Raw genomic sequence first — 22,693 nt, 5'->3', positions numbered from 1 at the left:
CCCACGGCCTGGAATATTGGGCGTGTGCACCGCAGAAATTCCCCCGCCATAGAGTACGTCACTGTGCGCGTCTCTGTTGGTAGGACTTCCGTGTGCTGTTCAGGTCCATGTGATGTCAGGGCTCCTCCTCACCAAGCTCCTATTCAGGCCTTCTGTGAGTTGGGACTCTCCTTCCATGTGAGGGAGCCTCCTTCAGAGTACAGAGCCTCCTCCTCAGATTGTCAAGGTGAGTGGACCCTCAAGAAGGAGTCCTACTCTATTGTGTATGTATTCGATTCAATTCGATTATTGAGTGTGTATGGGTTCAGTGCCTCCTCCCCGGAGAGCCCTAAAACCAATTTTTTACATGGCTCAAGGTGCAATATATTCTTTTCAATCTGTACAGCTCGCGTGGGAAGTCTCTCTGGGGATTCCCGTCTCCTTCCTATGGGAGGGTGGTGGGATGTAAAAATGTGAAACATTTTTAACCCCGGCTGTGTAGACTGGGATACATACTACTGTTGGTGCTTCCTTCTTTTCTATTAAAAAGAGTTGGAGTTAGGAAGTGTCACACCCCTCTTGTCGTTCCCCTGGGCGCCTTGGGGATTCAATGACAGGTCTAAATAGCCTGTTCATTGATGTGGGTGTGTCCCGACGCACGTATAGTGCTAGCTCGGGGTGTTCTGTAAACAGGCGACTGACTGGCACGCCTTGGTTGCTTGAGGTTAAAACGGTGTTTTTATAAAGCAACTGGGATGGAGGTTTTTCCTCTTCCGACGACCAAATCCGACGACCTGGTTTGGTTATCGACGGATTCTCGTTCATATCTGGGGGATGATGACGGAATGGATCTGAACATATGTAGAGGGGTCTCACGCCCTGGGGGTGGGCCACCGGGCGCGGTTCGCCCGAACGTCTGGGTGGCGCCTTCTTTTCATGTTTAAGATCAACACGCATATCTGCCCCTTCTCCTGGAGTAGGCATGTCGGCGTGGTTAGGGCACGGGACTGGTTCTGGTCACGCTGGTCCGGATCAGTTGAACCCGTTGTCCGCCGGGGATGCAGATCTGCTGTTCTGGTACCCTGAGGGACTTGGGCTTTTTTCAGGGGGAAAAATGCCAGGTCGGTCCGGGTGTCACAGGGTTAAGCGCTATGGAGACCCTGGTTGGGTAAATTTTTTACTCAGCACTGTCGTAATGGCTTACGGCCATGCCAACCTGTACACGCTCGATCTCGTCAGATCTCGGCCGCTACACAGGTTGGTCCTGGTTTGTACTTGGTTGGGAGACCGCCTGGGAATATCAAGTACGGTGTGCTTGGGGCTGGTTCTCCATTCGAAGAGGGGCCTGTTGGGGTGGTCTTTGACCTCCTCTGGTGACCCTGTGCTTCCCGTATCGCCGGGCCCGGTCCGAAGTCATGTTTCGTCGACCCGTAGGCCTGGGTTAACCCTTTTTTGAAAACTGAAACACACCAAGGTGGTTGATTCCCTGGTGTGTTGGAGCAGTGTCAACTCCCGGGTTCACCGGTTGAGGGTGCCCCTGCACGTTCATGACGTCTGCCAATCGTGTCAGCCTTCTCTGCCTCAACCCCTCTGGGTGGGTTTTTTTTAAATGGAGGCTTGGTCATGCAACAACGCCAGCTTACGCCCCTTCCGCCGGGGCGGCTGTGTTCAGCTGTCCCCTCTGGCGCCTGTCTCGTCCGCAGTCTCCAGGCTAGGGTTAACAGCCTGTTGCCTGGTTTTTCCCCGGTGCGCTGCCTGCTTCCGTTGGTTAACCTTTTTTGTGTGCTTACGGCCATGCTGACTGCCTGTTCTGCAGGGTCAGTGTGCCAGGCGGTGTACTATTGGGGGGACAGGGCCCGCTCGGCTGAGGGGCCTTTGTCCGAATACGCTGGCGATGTGGGGGGCGGGACTTCTCCGGGCCCCCGTTCCAGGGGGTCCAGTCCCTTTGGTGGGTCTGGGTCTTCCTTCGCGCTCCGCTGCTACGGCCTTGCCACAGGGTTGGGTTTGCCCTTGACCCCGTGATTCTGGGGGCAGTAACGAGGTTGTTCCCTCCGTTCGTTCCCGGGTGGCATGCGGGTTGTGCGTGTGTGTAGTCATGGGGTCAAGCCACGGTCTGCTCACCCTGTGCGTTGAGTTGCTTGAATGCCTCTTCGCACGGTCGGGTCCGTCACCCTCCCGTGAAGCCCCCAATAGGGGGGGTGCCCTCCATTAGGGGGGGTCGGGGGGGCTCGGTCCTCCCTGATCTGATGGCTGTGGGGGGCCTCAGCGGGGTACATTTGTCGAGCTTCTAGCTCCCGCTCAGCTCCTATTATGCAATGAGACGCTGAGCGGGAGCTAGTGTGATACAGAACGTTAGGTTATGACTATAACCAAGTTCTGTTAACACTAGTGGACGCTGATTTTTCATTGTGGTGAAATTTGTTGGGAAGGAGATGAGTGTGTGGCACCACCCCTGCTTATGTAGGTAAGCGGATGGGGGTGTGGCCAGATGAATGCTGGCATTTAAAGGTACATTTTGAAATTTATTCAGTATATATAATATATGCTGAAGCGAGATATATGCAATAAGACGCTGAGCGTCCACTAGTGTTAACAGAACTTGGTTATAGTCATAACCTAACGTTAACACTTGAAGCTTTGTGTTTCTAACAATCTGTACAATAAAAGTGTTTGTCTGCTTAACTTTTAGTGGTGCCACTTTATTAAATATGTTTGATAATCATTTAGGAGAAATCTGTAAAATAACAGTGTTTCTCTGCTGAGTTTTTAGTGTCATAACTTTATTGAAGGGGTTTGATTGTAATAAGTTAGGAAAAACCTGTAAAATAACAGTGTTTCAAGTTCTGTCACTTTATTGAAGGAGTTTGATTGTAATAATTTAGGAAAAACCGGCCAAATAACAGTGTTTCACTGTGTTTCATCGTAATAATTTTGGAATAACTTGTGGAATAACAGTGTTTCACTGCTGAACTAAGTTCTGTCACTTTATTGAAGGAGTTTGATTTTAATAATTTTGGAAAAACCTGTAAAATAACAGTGTTTCACTGCTGAACTAAGTTCTGTCACTTTCTTGAAGGAGTTTGATTGTAATAATTTTGGAAAAACCGGCCAAATAACAGTGTTTCACCGCTGAACTTTGAGTTATGTCACTTAATTGAAGGAGTTTGATTGTAATAATTATGGGAAGACCTGTAAAATAATAGTGTTTCACTGCTGAACTTTAAGTTCTGTCACTTTATTGAAGGAGTTTGATCGTAATAATTTAGGAAAAACCTGTGAAATAACAGTGTTTCACTGCTGAACTTTGAGTTCTGTCACTTAATTGAAGGAGTTTGATTGTAATAATTATGGGAAGACCTGTAAAATAACAGTGTTTCACTGCTGAACTTTAAGTTCTGTCACTTTATTGAAGGAGTTTGATCGTAATAATTTAGGAAAAACCTGTGAAATAACAGTGTTTCACTGCTGAACTTTAAGTTCTGTCACTTTATTGAAGGAGTTTGATCGTAATAATTTAGAAAAAACCTGTGAAATAACAGAGTTTCACTGCTGAACTTTAAGTTCTGTCACTTTATTGAAGGAGTTTGATCGTAATAATTTAGGAAAAACCTGTGAAATAACAGTGTGTCACTGCTGAACTTTGAGTTCTGTCACTTAATTGAAGGAGTTTGATTGTAATAATTTAGGAAAAACCTGTGAAACAACAGTGTTTCACTGCTGAACTTTGAGTTATGTCACTTTATTGAAGGAGTTTGATCGTAATAATTTAGGAAAAACCTGTGAAACAACAGTGTTTCACTGCTGAACTTTGAGTTCTGTCACTTTATTGAAGGAGTTTGATCGTAATAATTTAGGAAAGACCTGTGAAATAACTGTTTCACTGCTGAACTTTGAGTTATGTCACTTAATTGAAGGAGTTTCATCGTAAATGTAGGGAACACTTGTGAAATAACAATGTTTCACTGCTGAACTTTAAGTTCTGTCACTTTATTGAAGGTGTTTGATCATAATAATGTAGAAAAAAAACCTGTAAAATAACAGTGTTTCACTGCTGAACCTAACCTGTCAATTAACAGTGGTTCTCTGCAAAAATAATAAACAGAATTATCTGTAAATTTATTGCTTTTCCACTTTATTTTAATTCAGGTATTTCAATGTAATTTTACAGTAAATCTCTGGATGCCAAGCTGCCAGGCATTTTCTGTTTTTTTACCGATTTTTTTCTTGTGGAGAACTGATGGCCGCTGGCACAAAGGTACGGAAAATACGGAATCATTTTGGAATAACTAGATGTAACAAATCCGTAATGAACAGGATGAAATCACTTCAGATGAAACGTCTCGTTTACAAGGGGGTCCTGCAATGGACCATTTGACAATAAGAGGACAAAGGTTTTTGATTTGATTTGATTGAAGTTTATTTCAAATATGCAAACAACAACAAACAAACATCAAGTACAGATATAGCCTTAAGCCGTTCAAATAATAAATGTAAACAAAAATAAGAAAAAAAAACACAAGTCTAACAAAATAATTTTTTGGTCATTTACATATTTGAAAAGGAGTGGAAAGAAGCATACACTTATTTAATCGCACCCCTTTTTACTCATCATCAGATCATACTATATTAACTATACTAATTCATACTTTACTAACTGCTCCTTTTACTGTCAGACTTATATTGAATACAATTTACTTGAGGACGATTTGCCCACCGACACTTTGGCGACCTCTAGCGACTCGTGTGCATATTTTTTAATACAATATATATATAGAATGAAAGCCCTATTTGTTGCCTGCCGATAGCCGTTTCAGGTGACCGTTCAGCGGTTCTCGAGTTGCATGCCGATATGTGAGGCGTGTGCCGAAGTACATGCAGATTTGATTTATTTTTCAAATACCACTCCCGACTCTCGAGCCTCTACCTCCGTCAATCATTATTGGACAGGGTTGTAACCAATGAGGAGGGCTTTCCAATGGTAGCCCATGTGGGAATGAGCCAATCAGGGATCTAGGTGAAAAGTCACAAGCCAAAACAGGAAGAGAATTCTCGGTCGAATGCATTGAAGTCTATAAGAAAATCGTTTTCTGAGCCCTCTCACCTTTTACCAAAACCGCTTCTAATAACTCATTTCTGAACAGATTTGTATGTACTACAAAATACTTCAGGCTATGGACCCAGGGTATCTTTTCAGCCATACCAATGTTTTTGGAAATACTACTTCTGGACTACTAACTACTACAGAAAAACGTGAGTAACAAGTTTTTCTACAACTCAAGTTCAGACCTATGTTACTCTATTTCATTAGCACTAAAAGTGAGTTTTTACTTGATTATGAGTTTTTACTTTATTGTATCAGAAACTGCAGAATGTCATCTTTCAAAAGAGACCAGGCTCATGCATGTGCTATAAGTATAACGTATAGTATTTTGGTTTGCAAAACATTTATGCAGTCCTCAAAAACGAAAACTAAAATGGCAAATTTTGGGGGCGCCTGTTTATTTTTTGTTAATGAGTGGTCTACATATTATTAAAATAATAGCTCTACATTCCCAACAGCTATCAGGGATTGGTCAGTAACATGTCCCAGTCCAAATCCGAAGAGAGAACTCTATGCACTGCTTATTTTTGGCAAAAATAAGAAAAAATAATAGTTTTAAGCAAGTATGTGCTTGAAACAAGTAAAACAATCTCCTAACAGATTGCTAACAATCTGCTAACAAAGCTAATTTGGCTTAGCAAGATTTCTTGAAATAATTTCATTTCTTTTAAGAAAAAATGATATCTATGGCTCTCTCTCAGAATCAGAATCAGACATTAACGGACAGACAATTACGGTAGAATAAAATAAAAATGTAGAATAAAATAAAATGGAATATAAGCTCAATTAAAATAGAAATACAATACAATATAATTATAAAATTAATTAGGCCAGGGCTGTACAATTGTGCACGATGTGGTCAAGTATAATACACTAATTAGAATAAAAATAACCAAAATACAGTGGGATAGAATATTTAACGAGGCTGTGCAATTGAGCAGTAATGTGCAAAAAGTATCCTCCTGATTGGATACAGTGGGAAGGGATACCAGGAAATGTATTTTGTGTATTACTGCAGAGTGGAGGGACTGAGAGACCCATGTTACTGACCAAGCACTCTATATCAGTGATGGCTGTCGGAATGTAGATTGATTGATTGATTGATTGATTGAAAACTTTATTAACAGATTGCAGAATGGGTACAATACAGTACAGCTCAATACAAACAATTGTTAAGGGTCCCCCATTTTCAATTCATCAAGACATTTATGACATACATGACATACAGATATACAGTACTGTTTAACCTGTTCCACCCCAGGTGAAAATCTGCATAAAATGTATATTAGGTAAATGGAATATTGCTCCACTTGGGCTATTTGCATATTCTTGGTATCTAGGAACATCTATGGACCTCAATGAATGTATTCTCAGTGTCAGAAATATTGTGTCTATTACTAGGCTTGCTTAAATTCTGATGAAACAAAGGAAAATATGAATTATGATTTTTCTTTTCATCTTTGACAGTGAATAAAACCATGATAATAATGACCAAACTTAAAAAACTGCCACTGAGCTCATTCAGTACCCTCTTGAGATCATGTGTACAAAAGATCTAAGGAAATTAATAAAGGGAAGATGATCAAATTGAAGGTTTTGTATATACAGTACTGAATTCTCCCATCCGGACCAATGCAATTTGAAATATTATTATAGAATATAGAATATATGCTTATACATTACCTTATTATAGCCAATTCGCACATTTATATATATATATACATATAGTATCTTTCAAATGGCCGAGTTCAATTTGGATATAGTATCACCAGGCGTGCATAATAACATATACTGATATTTAATGTAATCGACTGTACTTTTTTATTTCTCCCACAGTGTAATCATTTTGTAACTAATTTCAGATCTAATTATTCCTACATGATTACAATAGTGTGGAGAAACTGACTGTGTTTCAATATTTGTCAAAAACGTTACCTTTTGTAGCTTATTATCGCGAATCATAACAATTATTGATATGATTCATTCAGAACGCTGAACTTTGAACGACCATAGCGGACCACAGGAAGTGTATTTCCAAGAAATTCCAACACTGGCAGATAGCTAGCGAGGCCCTCTTCAAAATGGCCGCAAAAAGATTCCAATTTCGATCGTTCAACATTTTCATTTCCGCTTCCGGGTCAAAAACGCGAGTGGAAAATAAAAACTTAAAATGATATAAACTCACTTTTAACCTATTGCTAAACTATTGCCAACCTAACGTTTTACATTCTACATGTATTTGTGACATAGTAGTGATAATAATACTTGAAAACGTTTGATTTTAAAAACGTTAATTTATTGCATCACTCATAAAAATATTAATATATGTTAATAATGTCAAAAAGGGGTCGGTACCGTCCCCGTGGGGTGGAACAGGTTGAAAGAGATCATAAAAAAAGGAGAGCTGTTTTAACACTTATTTTAACATTGATATATCACCTACAGCGCATTTAAGCTTATGACTGGTAGGCTCTTTATTCCCATGGTCTACAACTAGTACAAGTGTGATTATATTACCGAATGGTGTAGCGTTCGTACCGGCATGTGATATTACTTTCACACATAGCTACCGTGCGCCGGCTCTCGAGGCGCCTTCGAACGCACCAGACGCAACGGCATGGAAACAATGGGTCTCATTCCCCAACATTTTCCAAAGAGTTCTCTTGGAAGACTTATCTTGGAACCGACTGAGACAGAATCAATGACAAGTTCACTCTGAGTCCCCAACGTGCTGGTAATATGTCTTAAGTGGCTCAAACTGTCGCACCTGTGACATCTGCTTGGGGAATGACACCATGTCTTAAACACGAATGCGTGTTCCCGTCTAGGTCATTTGCATACAAAACAACGCCGCCAGAGCTCCTTATAAGGCAACTAATTACGCAGCCGCGTGAAAATGGAATAGCGGAAGTGCCTTGCGAGTCTTGCGACGCATCAAAATTAGATTAGATTAATGTATTGGCATCATATATAGTACAGCTTGTGGTACACCTGCCACAGTGCGCGCACACACACGCACAGTACTGTATATGAATGAATGAATGAGAACTTTATTTAACAGATTGCACAATGGGTACAATACAGTATGGCTCAATACACACAATTGTTAACACATTCGGGGCCATTGGGCTGAGTCTAATTAATGTCAAGAGGACTGGGGAATGTAAACAAACGTGGGGCTGTTTGTACAGCTAAATCTATACTTTATAGTATTGCTATCTGTCCATTCTCATTGTCAATTGAGTCCATAAACCGTCCCTTCAAAATGGCTTAAAGAAAAAAAAAATCATCAATAGGTTCTCATTTTATAGCGCCGTGAATATGAGCGTTATAGGGGATTTGGTCTAGTATATTTTCTGGAAGCCAATAGCATTTCGGTTATAGATACGCTCCAGTTAAAACTCAAACTGCATATGATCGGTACGATCCTCACGCATGTATGCATGAAGGGGGGGGGGGGGACGTCGTTTCTGATTATCAATTACCAATAACCGCGTTAGCCTCATTAGCCTCATAGCAGAACGCCTGGTTGGCTATCAAAACAAGGCCCGATCGGGATGTACTTTACGTGAAAAAGATCCTACCGTCGTCCGGTGGGATGTCCCAGAGCATTTCCCCGTTATCGATCGCCATCTGGTAGATCGATATGTCCATTGGCTGATGATAAATCCCCTTATTGCATGGTGAAATCTGCGATCCAAAACGTAATCCAAGCTACATGCTGCACATCTAGAATCCTGCTAACTGAAATCTCCATTGAAAGAAAAAAATACTGATCCGTTCAGCCACAGGGCACACTGCATTATCGCGATAGCGCCCCTAAGGGTAAATCTGCAGTGCCGCTCGGCGACCTTGAATAGGTTATTAAAATGGAATAAAAGCAATAACAACTTCCTACGTATTTATCCGTGCCTCTGTCCACAACGCATGGACTCGAAACACGGAGATCTCCATGCTTGTGCGGGAATGTGTTAAGGGGATGCAGACCAGAGAAAGATGTTTGTCTTGTTTACATAATATATATAATATATTATATATATATAATATATATAATATATTATATATATACGGCGTAATGAATGAACGCAGTATAGGCTTATTATTCCATTAATGATATGTATACAGACTGTACCAGAGCATATGTATAGTATCTACTAAATCCTAATGAAACAAGTAACTAGAATATATTAAGCCTGTACTGTTCATTCATTAGACACGTAGCCATACTGGCGCACACAAGACTTGTTATGGAATATTAATGCAGTCTATTTCCACCGATTAGCTTTTGTTCTTATTTATTTATTTATCCTCTGTCATTTCAGTGTTGGTGTATAGGCTATATAGTGTATTTCAATATAAGTTTAATTGATTAATGATATATTCGAAGGAATGCAGGTTTATATCAAACAAAGGTCTGTCCCATTGTATACCATTAAAACAGATATGTAACAAATAAGAAATACAAATTCCACAGAAGGCATTCAATAATTATTATTGTCAATCATTTCACAATAATTGCATAATTGTGTTTGAATATCTGAGTAATTAAAGTACTTATACATTTGTCCAAAATAGCTGGTTCAGATATGGTTAATCCAGCTGCCCTGTGATCGGATGAATCCATATTATTTATTTTTCCGACATGAAATGCGTAATTTCTTATCGTACAAATATTGTCATATTTATTTTAATTATGATTAAGTAATTAATTTCAAGGAGGCCTGTAGCATTGACATGAAGGAATCACTATGAGAACACAGTCTGTCAAGTTAATAAAATTGTCAATTAGTCAATCAATCATAAGTGTGCTCCTCAGCACTCTTAAATCTGCTCTCAGCCACGCTCAAATCTGATCTCAGGAAAATTTGGGGAATCGCGCTACCAGCCCTAATATGTCTTAAATGGGCAGAAATCTGCCTAAGAGGAAATTTTTTGTCGTAAATCCGTTCGGGAATGAGACCCAATCACGGTTGAAACGCACGCCACTCCCCCGTCGCTGACTCATCTGCTCTTTGTCTCGCGCTCCTGTTCATTTTAGAACTTTTCTGAGGTAAGGCGGGAAGAAAAGTGCTTGAGCGGTGGTTGTACCCATCAAATATGCATCGATCGTCCCCAGAGCCACTGTGTCACCGACACCAGCAGGAGCTGAGGTTAAGAGGCTGGAATATTTATCACTAAGAAAAGATTGTTGAGTGTTTTATTGCTATGGGAGTGTTCAGACGTTTCAGCTGAACTATAAATATATATGACATTATATATACTGTAAATATATATATACTTTATGTTGTAGTACTCAAGTCTGAGTCCTGGACTGATTTTCAGGACTCGTGACTCGACTTGACTTGAGCACTGATGACTCAGACTTGGACTTGGACTCGAGCATCCTTGGGACTCGGAAGGTGCAGACTCGGACTTGTTAATTGATGAAAACAGGTGTGTAATAGGCCCTAATCATTTGGCATAAGATATTGATGGCTAGTGCATTTGTTTGGCTATTGTGTCACAAAGTAAATACAGTAAGCTCCCTTTGAAACGTTGACCATTGTCATTTATGTTTAATGTCGACCTTTTTTTATTTGTACATCAGCTATTTGACTGCCAGAGTGGAGTGGACTCAACCTTGATGACTTGGACTCTGACTCGGACTTGGGTGATTGGGACTCGACTCGGACTCAACTCAGGCTCTTCTTTGGTGACTCGGACTTGGACTCAGACTCGAACACTGGGGACTCGAGACTCAAGTCAAGTCAAGTCAAGAGTTTTATTTGTCACGGCATACAAGTATACAATGAAATGCGGGTGGTCTTGCCCGCGACGATGTGCAATACAGTGGTACAACATATAATAGAATCCAATAAAAAAACAACATTGTGCAATAAACAGGTAACAGGTAACATGGTGTGACATCTCGGTATCTGTACATAGTTATTTACAGAGCATATAGGACATGCTAGGTAGCTTTAGTATACACTGTTCCTGTTGTTATACTAATTTAAAGTGGCCTTTCCTCTTGGCCATAAGTGTGCATGTGTGCGGCATGAGTGTGTGCCCGCTCTTGTTAAAGTGTTAAAGTGGCTGCTAGTGTGTGAGCGTGCACAGCGTGCGTGTCGTGTGTGTGCTCATGTGTGCTTGTGTGTGGATAGTTCAGTGTTCTGTGGCACTCAATGTTCATTGTTCAAGGCGCTGATGGCCTGGGGGAAGAAGCTGAGCCTAAGCCTCTCCGTCCTAGTAGCTGGGGTTCGCAGGCGTCTGCCTGACCTCAGCAGCTGGAACAGGCTGTTATTGGGGTGGTGGGGGTCTTTCATTATCCTGCAGGCTCTGGATTTATGGATTTGCACCTCTTGTTGTATAGAGCCTGCAGGGGAGGTAGCGCAATACCCGTGGTACGCTCGGCTGAGCGCACCACTCTCTGTAGGGCCTTCTTGTCCTGTGCCGTGCTGTTTCCATACCAGGCAGTGATGTTTCCGGTCAAGATGCTCTCTACAGCTCCTGAGTAGAAGGACTGGAGTATCTTCCCCGATACTCTGAACTTCCTTAACTGTCTCAGGTGGTAGAGGCGCTGCTTCGCTTTCTTTACTACTGTGTCTATGTGTGTTGACCATGTCAGATCCTCTGAGATGTGGACCCCCAGGTACTTAAAGCTGCTCACCCTGTTCACGGTAGCCCCGTTAATCATCAGTGGTGTGTGTGTCTCCTGCTGTCCTCTTCTATAATCCACAATCAGCTCCTTGGTTTTACCAATGTTCAGGAGCAGGCTGTTGTCCTGGCACCAGCGTTCCAGTTCCTCAACCTCCTCCCGGTAGGCCTTCTCGTCGTTGTCCGAGATCAGCCCCACCACCACTGTCGTCTGCGAACTTCACTATGGAGTTGGAGCTGAACTTGGCCACACAATCGTGTGTGTAGAGTGAGTACAGCAGGGGGCTTAGAACACAGCCCTGCGGGGACCCGATGCTCAGGGTGATGGTGTTGGAGGTCTGACCCCCCACCCTGACCGCCTGGGGTCTTTCACTCAGAAAGTCCAGTACCCAGGCGCTCATGGCGGAGCTCAGACCCAGCTCGATCAGCTTGTCCACCAGTCTGGTGGGGACTATGGTGTTGAACGCTGAGCTGTAGTCAATGAACAACAGTCTCACATAGCCCCCCTTCTGACGGTCAAGGTGGGAGAGAGTGCTGTGCAGTACCTGGGAGACCACGTCGTCAGTGGACCTGTTTGTCCTGTATGCAAATTGCATAGGGTCCATATCACTGGGGAGGGAGGCACAAATGTGGTCCTTGACCAGCCTCTCGAAACATTTCATGACCACAGAGGTGAGTGCCACCGGTCTGTAGTCATTTGGACATGTTGGGGAGGGTTTCTTCGGTACAGGGATGATGGTAGATATCTTGAAGCAGGCAGGGACCACTGACTCCGCCAGGGATTGATTAAATATGGCGGTGAACACCGGGGCAAGCTGGTTGGCACAGGACTTAAGTATGCGTCCTGTTATACCATCTGGGCCAGCAGCCTTCTTGGTGTTCACCTGCATAAACATTATTCTCACACTGTGTTCCGACAACGAGAGAGCATCCCTGCCCCCCCCGCGGTTGCCCCCCCCCCCCCCTCCACAACAGCCAGCGCGCCAGTGACGTCACTAGCCGGCGAGCCAGCAGCGCCACTGTCTACACCAAACCGAGTGTAGAAGGAGTTGAGTTTGTCCGCGAGAGAGGCGTCGTCGCTCCCCATTGAGGGGGCGCTGACTTTGTAGTCATTTATTGTCTTCAGTCCCCGCCACAAGCCTCTTGTGTCGTTTTGTGCCATTTGTGTCTCCAGTTTATCAGCATATGTCCTCTTAGCAAGTTTAACAGCCTTGCGCAGAGTGTAGACTGAAGCCTTGTACTCTTCCATGTTTCCTGACTCTCTGCCCCGGTTATAAGCCGTGGTGCGAGAGTTCAGGGCTGCTCTAATAGTGCTGTCCACCCACGGTTTCTGGTTTGGGAAAACCCGCACCATTTTCGTGGGCACAATACTATCAGCGAGTGTTGATATGTAGCTCACAACGGTATCAGCGTACTCGCTGACGTCACTGGCGCTGCCTTGAAACATATCCCAGTCCGTGTCTGCGAGCGCATCCTGGAGCGTGGCCTCTGATTCGTCAGACCACTTTTTTGTCTCACGTGACGCCGTCGTCTTTGTTTGTATGCAGGGAATAATAAAATGGAGTCGTGATCGCTCGCGCTTGCAGCACCCATCAATGGCGGAGCCGCTACAGCTTTGTAGCCGGCTCTGAACGGGGTGTAACAATGGTCGAGTGTGTTCCTCCCCCTCGTGGAGCAGGCGATGTGCTGAAAAAAGAACGGCATCACTTTCTTCAGATTCGCCTGGTTGAAATCACCAGCCACTATCATCGCCGCATCCGGATGCTTGATCTGTTGTCTGTTGAGGTGATTCTGTAATTCCACCAGCGCTTTGCCAGTATTTGCCTGTGGGGGGATATATACGACGGACATGATGACCGCGGTAAACTCACGGGGGAGGTGGAACGGACGGCACAGGATTGAGAGATGTTCCATATCTGGGGAGCATGAACTTGAGAGGACATGTACTTCCTTGGGATTAACCCAGAGACTCGACTCGGACTCGAGATTTAGTGACTCGACTACAACGCTGGGTACAGCATATAGTGCTGGTTAGCCTAGGCATTGTCCAACACCTCTCCCGAAGGCTAACCGGCACTGTCCGCTTCCATTCATTGTGCTAAGCTAGGCTAACGTGCAGCCAGATCTTTCTACTAAACACACAGAGAGGAAACTGGTATCTATCTTTTTGTCTCTCTCTGGAGAAGACTGTAAGCTAGTTATTTTAAGTGTAAGTAAGAAAGGCCACTAGACAGAGGCTTCCACTCAGTTTAAAAATAAAAGCCCCATAGACCCATATGGAAACGATTTGTGGTGCCCACAATTTTAAGATCATTTTACAGACATAGTTCAACATAAATATCTCAAGTTTTGTAATGATTGGACAAATGCACTGCGACAGGCCCATGCACTTGGAACGGGTGGCATACCCTAGGTAAATCAAATCAAATCAAATCAAATTTATTTATAGGGCCCGACAACACACGTTAATGTCCCCATGGGCCGTACAGGTCTTCTTTAAACAAGTCAAGAAGACAACATAACAATAAGTCAAGAACAGAACAAGAACACAATAGGGTCCAAACATTTTTTAGATGAATGCAAATAAATGAAAGAATGCAAGCACTCCCAGACATACCCCACGCGAAGGTAAGGAAAAACTCACTAAAACCTAACAATAGGGAAAAAAGCTCCACAGGCGGTGTGGAGGAGAGAAACCTTAGAAGGGACATTCAAGGGGGGATCTCCCTTCTTAGATGTTGGTGATAGTAGTGTTGCAGACGGACAGTTGGTAAGCATGCACTCATGTGTGTGGTGAAACACAGATGAGTGCATGCAATAGCAACTGTACATTTTGAAAAATTAAAGATAGAGCAAATAGCGATAGCAACTGAACATTTTGAAAGATTAAAGATAGAGTTGATAGCGGATCTATTTGAGGCACAGGGGCGGCGCAAAGAGGGTCACGTCCTCCCCGTCTTGGTCACGGGACATTCAACACTCCGGTCGTTGCTCAGGGACAGCCGGAGACAGGGAGATAGGGGGTGGCGCAGAGAGGGTCGCGGACTCCTCGACATCATCGCGGGACATCCGGCACTCCGGTCACCACTACGAGACCTCCGGAGACAGGGGGGCATGCAGAGGGGGTCGCAATCTCCCGGCCTTCGTCACGGGACGTCCAACACTCCGGTCAATACTCCAGGACAGCAAGTCATAGGAAGACAGGGAGACGGGACAGGCGTTAGACAGCTCATGAGATTGTAGTAGGCGGACATAGGAATAGATACAAGTGGTAGGCATATATGTGAATGGAGTAGATATATGAAGTAAGCATATTATGTGAATAGAATAGAAGTACTTAACCCAGCAATGAAACCGCGTTGACTGTTAATCTGTTAACAGTCTGTTAATCAGTTGACAGGACCACGGACAGACGGCGGTGAATAGCTGATCCAAGGCCTCGGAGGTGCATGTAGAGCAGTCACTACAAGCTTGGCCAAGACCCCGAGGCATCCATCACCTTGGTCAGCGGCCAGGAGACGGGTACTCAGAGAGAAGGGGGAGGGAGGGGGGGGGGGGGGGGAGAGGGGGGGGGGGGAAGAGTTAGAGAGTTCCCATGTTTGTGGTGCTGCAAAGGAGCAGACATGTAGTACCCTGTAGTGCCATGTAGTACCCTGTAGTGCCATGTAGTACCCTATAGTACCCCATAGTGCCATGTAGTACCCCGTAGTATCCTGTAGTACCCTGTAGAGCCATGTAGTACCCTGTGGTGCCTTGTGGTACCATGTAGTACCCCGTAGTGCCATGTAGTGCCATGTAGAGCTATGTAAGCCATGTAGTACCCTGTAATGCCATGCAGTACCATGTAGTACTCTGTGGTACCATGTAGTACCCTGTACCCTAACTAAACTACCCTATAGTAAACTACCCAGTGGTACCATGTAGTACCCTGTACCATAACTAAACTACACAGATTAATCTAAAGGTCAGTCCCCGACCAGGTGAGATCAAGGTAGGTTGAAGGAGAGAGAGAAAAGATGAGTCTTAAGCAAGGATTTAAAAGCTTCGACAGAGCAGGCGCCCCTGATGATGGCAGGTAATTTGTTCCACAGGTAGGGAGCGCGGTAGACAAAGGCTCTGTGGCCGGCGGATTTCTTTTTAACCCTAGGGGTCGATAGAAGCCCCGCATTTTGTGAGCGCAGAGCACGAGCGGGCGAGTATCGGGAGATGAGATCGGATAGATAGAGCGGTGCAAGCCCATTTAAAATTTTGTAGGTGAGGAGTAGCACTTTAAAGTCAGAGCGGGCTTGGATAGGAAGCCAATGTAGGGCGGACAAAACTGGTGTGATGTGATCAAATTTTCTAGTTCTAGTTAGTATCCGTGCAGCCGCATTTTGCACGAGTTGAAGATTTTTGATGCTTGAATTAGGTAGGCCTGAAAAAAGTGCATTACAGTAGTCCAGACGTGATGAGACAAAAGCATGAATCAGGGTTTCAGCATCAGCCAGAGTTAAAATGGGGCGTATTTTTGCGATATTACGAAGATGGAAGAATGCAATTTTGGTGACATTTTTTATATGTGCATTAAATGAGAGGGAGGAATCAAAAATGACTCCGAGGTTTTTTATGGTGGAGCTCTGGGATACATGACAGGTATCAAAGTTGAGGGAGATGTCCTGAAACAGGCCTCTGTGGTTTGGGGGGCCAACAATTAACATCTCAGTTTTATCTGCATTAAGGAGTATAAAGTTTTGCGACATCCATTTTTTGACGGCAAGCAAGCAGGCCTCAAGGTTTTGTAGTTGGGAGGAATCATTTGGCTTAATAGGTATATATAATTGGGTGTCATCAGCGTAAAAATGAAAGTTTATGCCAAATTTGCGTATGATATCGCAGAGGGGTAGCATGTAAATCGAAAATAGCAAAGGGCCCAGGACAGAGCCTTGTGGGACACCACATTGCACTGGGAGGGTCTCAGATGTTAAATCATTATAGACCACGCAGTGTGTTCTATCAGTTAAATAGGATTTAAACCAAGCTAGTGCGAGACCCCGAATGCCAACATGGTTCTCAAGCCGACCTAGAAGAATCGAGTGATCGATAGTGTCAAAGGCTGCACTGAGATCAAGCAATAAGAGCACAGAGGTGAGGTTTGAGTCAAGAGAGAGCAGTAAGTCATTTGTGACTTTGGTAACCGCCGTTTCGGTGGAGTGTAAGGCTCTAAAGCCAGATTGAAATGATTCATTAAGATTATTGTTTGATAAATGGTCAGTAAGTTGCGTTGCGACGATCCGTTCTAACACTTTGGATAGGAATGGGAGATTGGAGATAGGTCTGTAATTTTTCAAGATTAGAGGGTCGAGGTTCTGTTTTTTAAGTAGTGGTTTAATGACGGCTGATTTAAAGGCCAGGGGCACCATGCCAGTAGACAAAGAGGTGTTGAAGATATTGAGTAGGGCAGGGCCTAGAGTTGGGAAGAGTTTTTTGATGAGAGTTGCTGGGAGAGGGTCAAACAGACAGGTTGAAGGTTTAGCCGCGCCAACCAGTTTAGAGAGGGCACTAAGTGAGACGTTTTCAAGGCAGCATAGCGAATGACTGGAATCAAAGTCAGGGGGAATGCCCGTCAAAGGTTGGGAGGGACTCTGATTGTTGAGTAAAGCAACAATTTCATCTCTAATGAGGTCAATTTTCTTGGTAAAAAATGTCATGAATTCGTTAGCCGAGAACGCATGGTTTAGGGCACTTGGTTGTTTCTGCGTAAGTTTTGCAACTGTGTCAAACAGAAACTTTGAGTTGTTTTTGTTTTCATTTATGAGCCTGGAAAAATAAGAGGTTTTGGCAAGTGAGAGTGCCTTTTTGTAGTTACGTAAACTATCATTCCAGGCGAGGCGGAATACTTCGAGTTTGGTCGAACGCCATTTATGTTCAAGTTTGCGACAAGCCTTTTTAAAGGAGCGCGTTTCCTCCGTAAACCAGGGAGTTAGTTTTTGCGGAGCACGTTTAATTTTAGGTTTAAGGGGAGCGACAATGTCGAGCGTGCTATGAAGGGCGGCATTAAGTTTGTCTGTAAAGAGATCAAGGGGGCCAGAGTAAGAGAGGAAGGGAGAGAGGGTGTCTGGTAGGCAGTTAACTAGAATTGGGACAGTTGAGGCGTTAATACGACGGCTCATGTAGGATTCTACACTGTCTGGGCGAGAAACCGTCAGATCAATTTGAAATTTGATGAGGTAGTGGTCCGAGAGAGCAGGAACATAGGGGGAGACGGTCAAATTTGACACAGTGAGACCGCAGGCTAGGACTAGGTCAAGGGTGTTCCCACCACTGTGAGTGGGTTGGTCAACGATTTGAATGAGACCGACAGAGTCAATGATGTCGGTAAAAGCCTTATTTAGGGGATCTAGAGTTTTATTGGAATGAATGTTAAAATCACCAACAATTAAAATGTTATCTGAGCGCATAACAAGCTCAGAGATGAAAGTTGAAAATTCATCTAGGAAGAGGGTGTAAGGGCCTGGGGGGCGGTATAGGACAGCCATTACAAAGGATGCAGTGGAGGTAGGAATCAGACCGCCACACTTTCTGTTGGGTGGAGAGGGATGCAACAGGAGCACCTCAAACGAGGAAAACTTACAGTTTGCGTCGGATGTAAAGTTGTGCTTAGAGTCATAAATTAGAGCAACTCCGCCTCCTTTCTTGGAGGTGCGTGCGATGTGGGAGCTACTAAAATTAGGGGGTGAGGCCTCGTTTAAGGGCAGAAAGTCATTAGGTTTAAGCCATGTCTCAGTGAGGCCAAATAGGTCGAGACTATGGTCTGTTATCAGTTCATTTACCAAAAGAGCTTTGGTTGGCAGAGAGCGGATGTTGATAAGGCCAACCTTCACACTCTCTGTATACTTAGCAGCGCGGTTTTCAGCCATGCGGGTAGGTTTAATCGCAATTAAGTTGGCATGGTTTATCGCACAAGGACGAGCTGGGTAAAGCGGAGCGTAACGGGATATTCTAGTTTTGATTGGGTATACAGGTTTAGGGGTAGAGATAGAAAGAGAGGAGTGGGGAGCCTGGTGGAGGAGGGACCGAGCAAGAAAGGTATAAGGATTGGCAGGGTCCATCAGTTTAGCATGACTAGCAGGCTCGCTAAGAGCCTGCACCCTGGCATGCTTGTGGGGTGGCTGTCAGCCCGAAGCTATAATCTTGTCTATATTGCGAGATAAGAGAGAGGCGCCTTGCATGTTAGGATGCACGCCGTCCTTTCTCAGCAAGCCAGGGTGCCCCCAGAAAGAGGACCAATTATCCACGAACCCTAAGCCCTGTTCTTTACAGTATTTTTCCAGCCATCGGTGTAGAGAAGCTGTCCTACTCACAAACTCATCATCATGCCGGTTTACAGGCAGGGGGCCAGAGAAGATTACTCGATGCCGACTCATCTTTCTGGCGAGGTCAGAAAGCCTAACTATGTTGATCTTTGTGACCTCAGAGACTTTCATCCTACAGTCATTATTTCCGACGTGTATAACAATATGGTCGAATTTATCTTCAGTGGGTGTGATACGTGGGTTACCTTTTGCCTTGACTATGCTATTCGCCAGAAATCTCAGGTTGGCTTCAATGTCGGTAGCTCTGGCTCCCCCATAACATTTGATCTCGGCTGGCTTGTCTAGCTTAATATGCCGGGTGATGGAGTCGCCAATCACAAGGACGGGAAGACGGGGTTGCAGTGGAGGCCGCTGCGTACTGGGACCGGAACCCGCAACATGTTGCGGAGCAGGTGCTGTTGAGGCCGAGGCCGAGCGGTTACACTGCCGCTCCGTAATGGGCGCAAAGGCCTTGTCCTGAGCACTATGTCTGGGACTCTCCAGACGAGAAGACCTCGCTAGAGGCTCCTCAGAAAAGCCTGTAGTGTCCAAGACGTCTAAAGCTGACTGTTTTCCTGACTCAAGTTCAAGGACACGACTCTCTAACAGAGTTAACCTTTCTAGGAGAGAGGGACAGACAGGACAGACAGAACACATAGCCATGCTTACACCAGGTAGAGCAGGAACAAATAAAGATACAAAGTACTATGGATCAACTGCTAAAGGCTATGTGTATGAAGCCGATTTGAAGGTTCAGCTAATGAGCTAAAACCAGTGGGTCGAGTAAATTGACAAGCTAACAAGGCAAGACCAGAAAATGCAGGTACAAAGGAGTGGTCTGCTAGAGGAGGGCAGGTGAGGGGCAGTAGATACTCTAGTGCACTCGGTTGCCTCCTCGGCTAACTCCAGCAGGAAAACTCCAAGTCTTTGTCTGTCTTAGTCGGTCGCCGGCGCTCTGCTGGCGCTTGGATAGACTACACTTAAATCCCTATTGAATATTGTCCCACACCTGTAGGGGGCTAGTCTCTGACTGATTGGACTAATTACCACAGGCTGCTCACGTCAAACCCAATGGGGTGAAGAGAGCCTGATTGAGAACAAACAATTATCAAAAGATACAATGGATTGAGTACTAACTTACATTACTCAGCAAGAACACAGTGAAGTCAGCTCAGGTTTTAGAGAAATGTGTGCAAAGGCAACTGTATTTAACAAGCCTTGCCTCTAAGTGATTGGACTAATTACCACAGGCTGCTCACGTCAAACCCAATGGGGTGAAGAGAGCCTGATTGAGAACAAACAATTATCAAAAGATACAATGGATTGAGTACTAACTTACATTACTCAGCAAGAACACAGTGAAGTCAGCTCAGGTTTTAGAGAAATGTGTGCAAAAGCAACTGTATTTAACAAGCCTTGCCTCTAAGTGATTGGACTAATTACCACAGGCTGCTCACGTCAAACCCAATGGGGTGAAGAGAGCCTGATTGAGAACAAACAATTATCAAAAGATACAATGGATTGAGTACTAACTTACATTACTCAGCAAGAACACAGTGAAGTCAGCTCAGGTTTTAGAGAAATGTGTGCAAAGGCAACTGTATTTAACAAGCCTTGCCTCTAAGTGATTGGACTAATTACCACAGGCTGCTCACGTCAAACCCAATGGGGTGAAGAGAGCCTGATTGAGAACAAACAATTATCAAAAGATACAATGGATTGAGTACTAACTTACATTACTCAGCAAGAACACAGTGAAGTCAGCTCAGGTTTTAGAGAAATGTGTGCAAAAGCAACTGTATTTAACAAGCCTTGCCTCTAAGTGATTGGACTAATTACCACAGGCTGCTCACGTCAAACCCAATGGGGTGAAGAGAGCCTGATTGAGAACAAACAATTATCAAAAGATACAATGGATTGAGTACTAACTTACATTACTCAGCAAGAACACAGTGAAGTCAGCTCAGGTTTTAGAGAAATGTGTGCAAAGGCAACTGTATTTAACAAGCCTTGCCTCTAAGTGATTGGACTAATTACCACAGGCTGCTCACGTCAAACCCAATGGGGTGAAGAGAGCCTGATTGAGAACAAACAATTATCAAAAGATACAATGGATTGAGTACTAACTTACATTACTCAGCAAGAACACAGTGAAGTCAGCTCAGGTAACATTCTACATTTACATTTGAGTCATTTAGCTGACCCTTTTATCCAAAGCGACTTACAAATTGTGAACAACAAGTCAGCAGGAAGGGTACAACTCTGGCAGCTAAGGGTAAGTGACATTGTTTTTCAAACTCGAACTTGAGTGCTACATTCTTGTATAGTGCATAGTAGTATAGACATATTAGCATAGTAGGTAGTATATACAAGGTAGATTACATACTGTAGTAGCAAAGTGCATAATAGTACGAAGGTAAGTATTTCTTTTTTTAGTCGACAGTGGAGAATTGGGAAGGTGGTTTCAGCTGTTCTGGCTGTGATGGGTTTCAGCTGTCTGTCCTGACTGTGGTGGTTTCAGCTGTCTGTCCTGACTGTGGTGGTTTCAGCTCTCTGTCCTGACTGTGGTGGTTTCAGCTGTCCTGGCTGTGATGGGTTCCAGCTGTCTGTCCTGACTGTGGTGGTTTCAGCTTTCTGTCCTGACTGCAGTGGTTTCAGCTGTCTGTCCTGACTGCGGTGGTTTCAGCTGTCTGTCCTGACTGTGGTGGTTTCAGCTGTCCTGGCTGTGATGGGTTTCAGCCAGTGGCGGACTGGCCATCGGGACGTTCGGGACGAATCCCGATGGGCCGGCACCAAAGTGGGCTGGTCAAAAAAAAAAAAAAAAAAATATTTACTTTTTTACTTTTTTTTTTTGGGCCAGTGTGTGGGCCAGTGTGTGGGCCACTAATGTGGGCCGATGTGTGGGCCAGTGTGTGGACCAGTGTGTGGGCCAGTGTGTGAGTCGGTGTGTGGGCCACTAATGTGGGCCAGTGTGTGGGCCGGTGTGTGGGCCAGTGTGTGAGTCGGTGTGTGGGCCACTAATGTGGGCCAGTGTGTGGGCCGGTGTGTGGGCCAGTGTGTGAGTCGGTGTGTGGGCCACTAATGTGGGCCAGTGTGTGGGCCAGTGTGTGGGCCGGTGTGTGGGCCAGTATGTGGGCCGGTGTGTGGGCCGGTGTGTGGGCCAGTATGTGCGCCAGTCTGTGGGCCGGTGTGTGGGCCAGTGTGTGAGTCGGTGTGTGGGCCACTAATGTGGGCCAGTGTGTGGGCCGGTGTGTGGGCCAGTATGTGGGCCGGTGTGTGGGCCGGTGTGTGCCAGTATGTGGGCCAGTGTGTGGGCCGGTGTGTGGGCCAGTGTGTGGGCCAGTGTGTGGGCCACTAATGTGGGCCGGTGTGTGGGCCGGTGTAGTGTGTCGGCCGGTGTAGTGTGTGGGCCAGTGTGTGGGCCATATGTGGGCCGGTGTGTGGGCCATTATGTGGGCCGGTGTGTGGGCCAGTGTGTGGGCCGGCAATAAAACAATAAACAAGTTGCATAAACTAAATCAGATTAAAAATGATCACAGTTCTGGTTTGCCTTAAGATGCAGTTTAAGATGGGTCTTGAACATGGAGTATGTAGGGCACTCTCTAATCACAACTGGAAGGCTATTCCAGTAGTTACCACTTTTAAC

Source organism: Notolepis coatsorum (assembly GCF_963971535.1).
Source record: "Notolepis coatsorum genome assembly, chromosome: 4".
In the NCBI taxonomy this organism is placed as follows: domain Eukaryota; kingdom Metazoa; phylum Chordata; class Actinopteri; order Aulopiformes; family Paralepididae; genus Notolepis; species Notolepis coatsorum.
The sequence above is the reverse complement of the archived record's forward strand: the minus strand, read 5'-3'. Positions refer to the sequence as shown.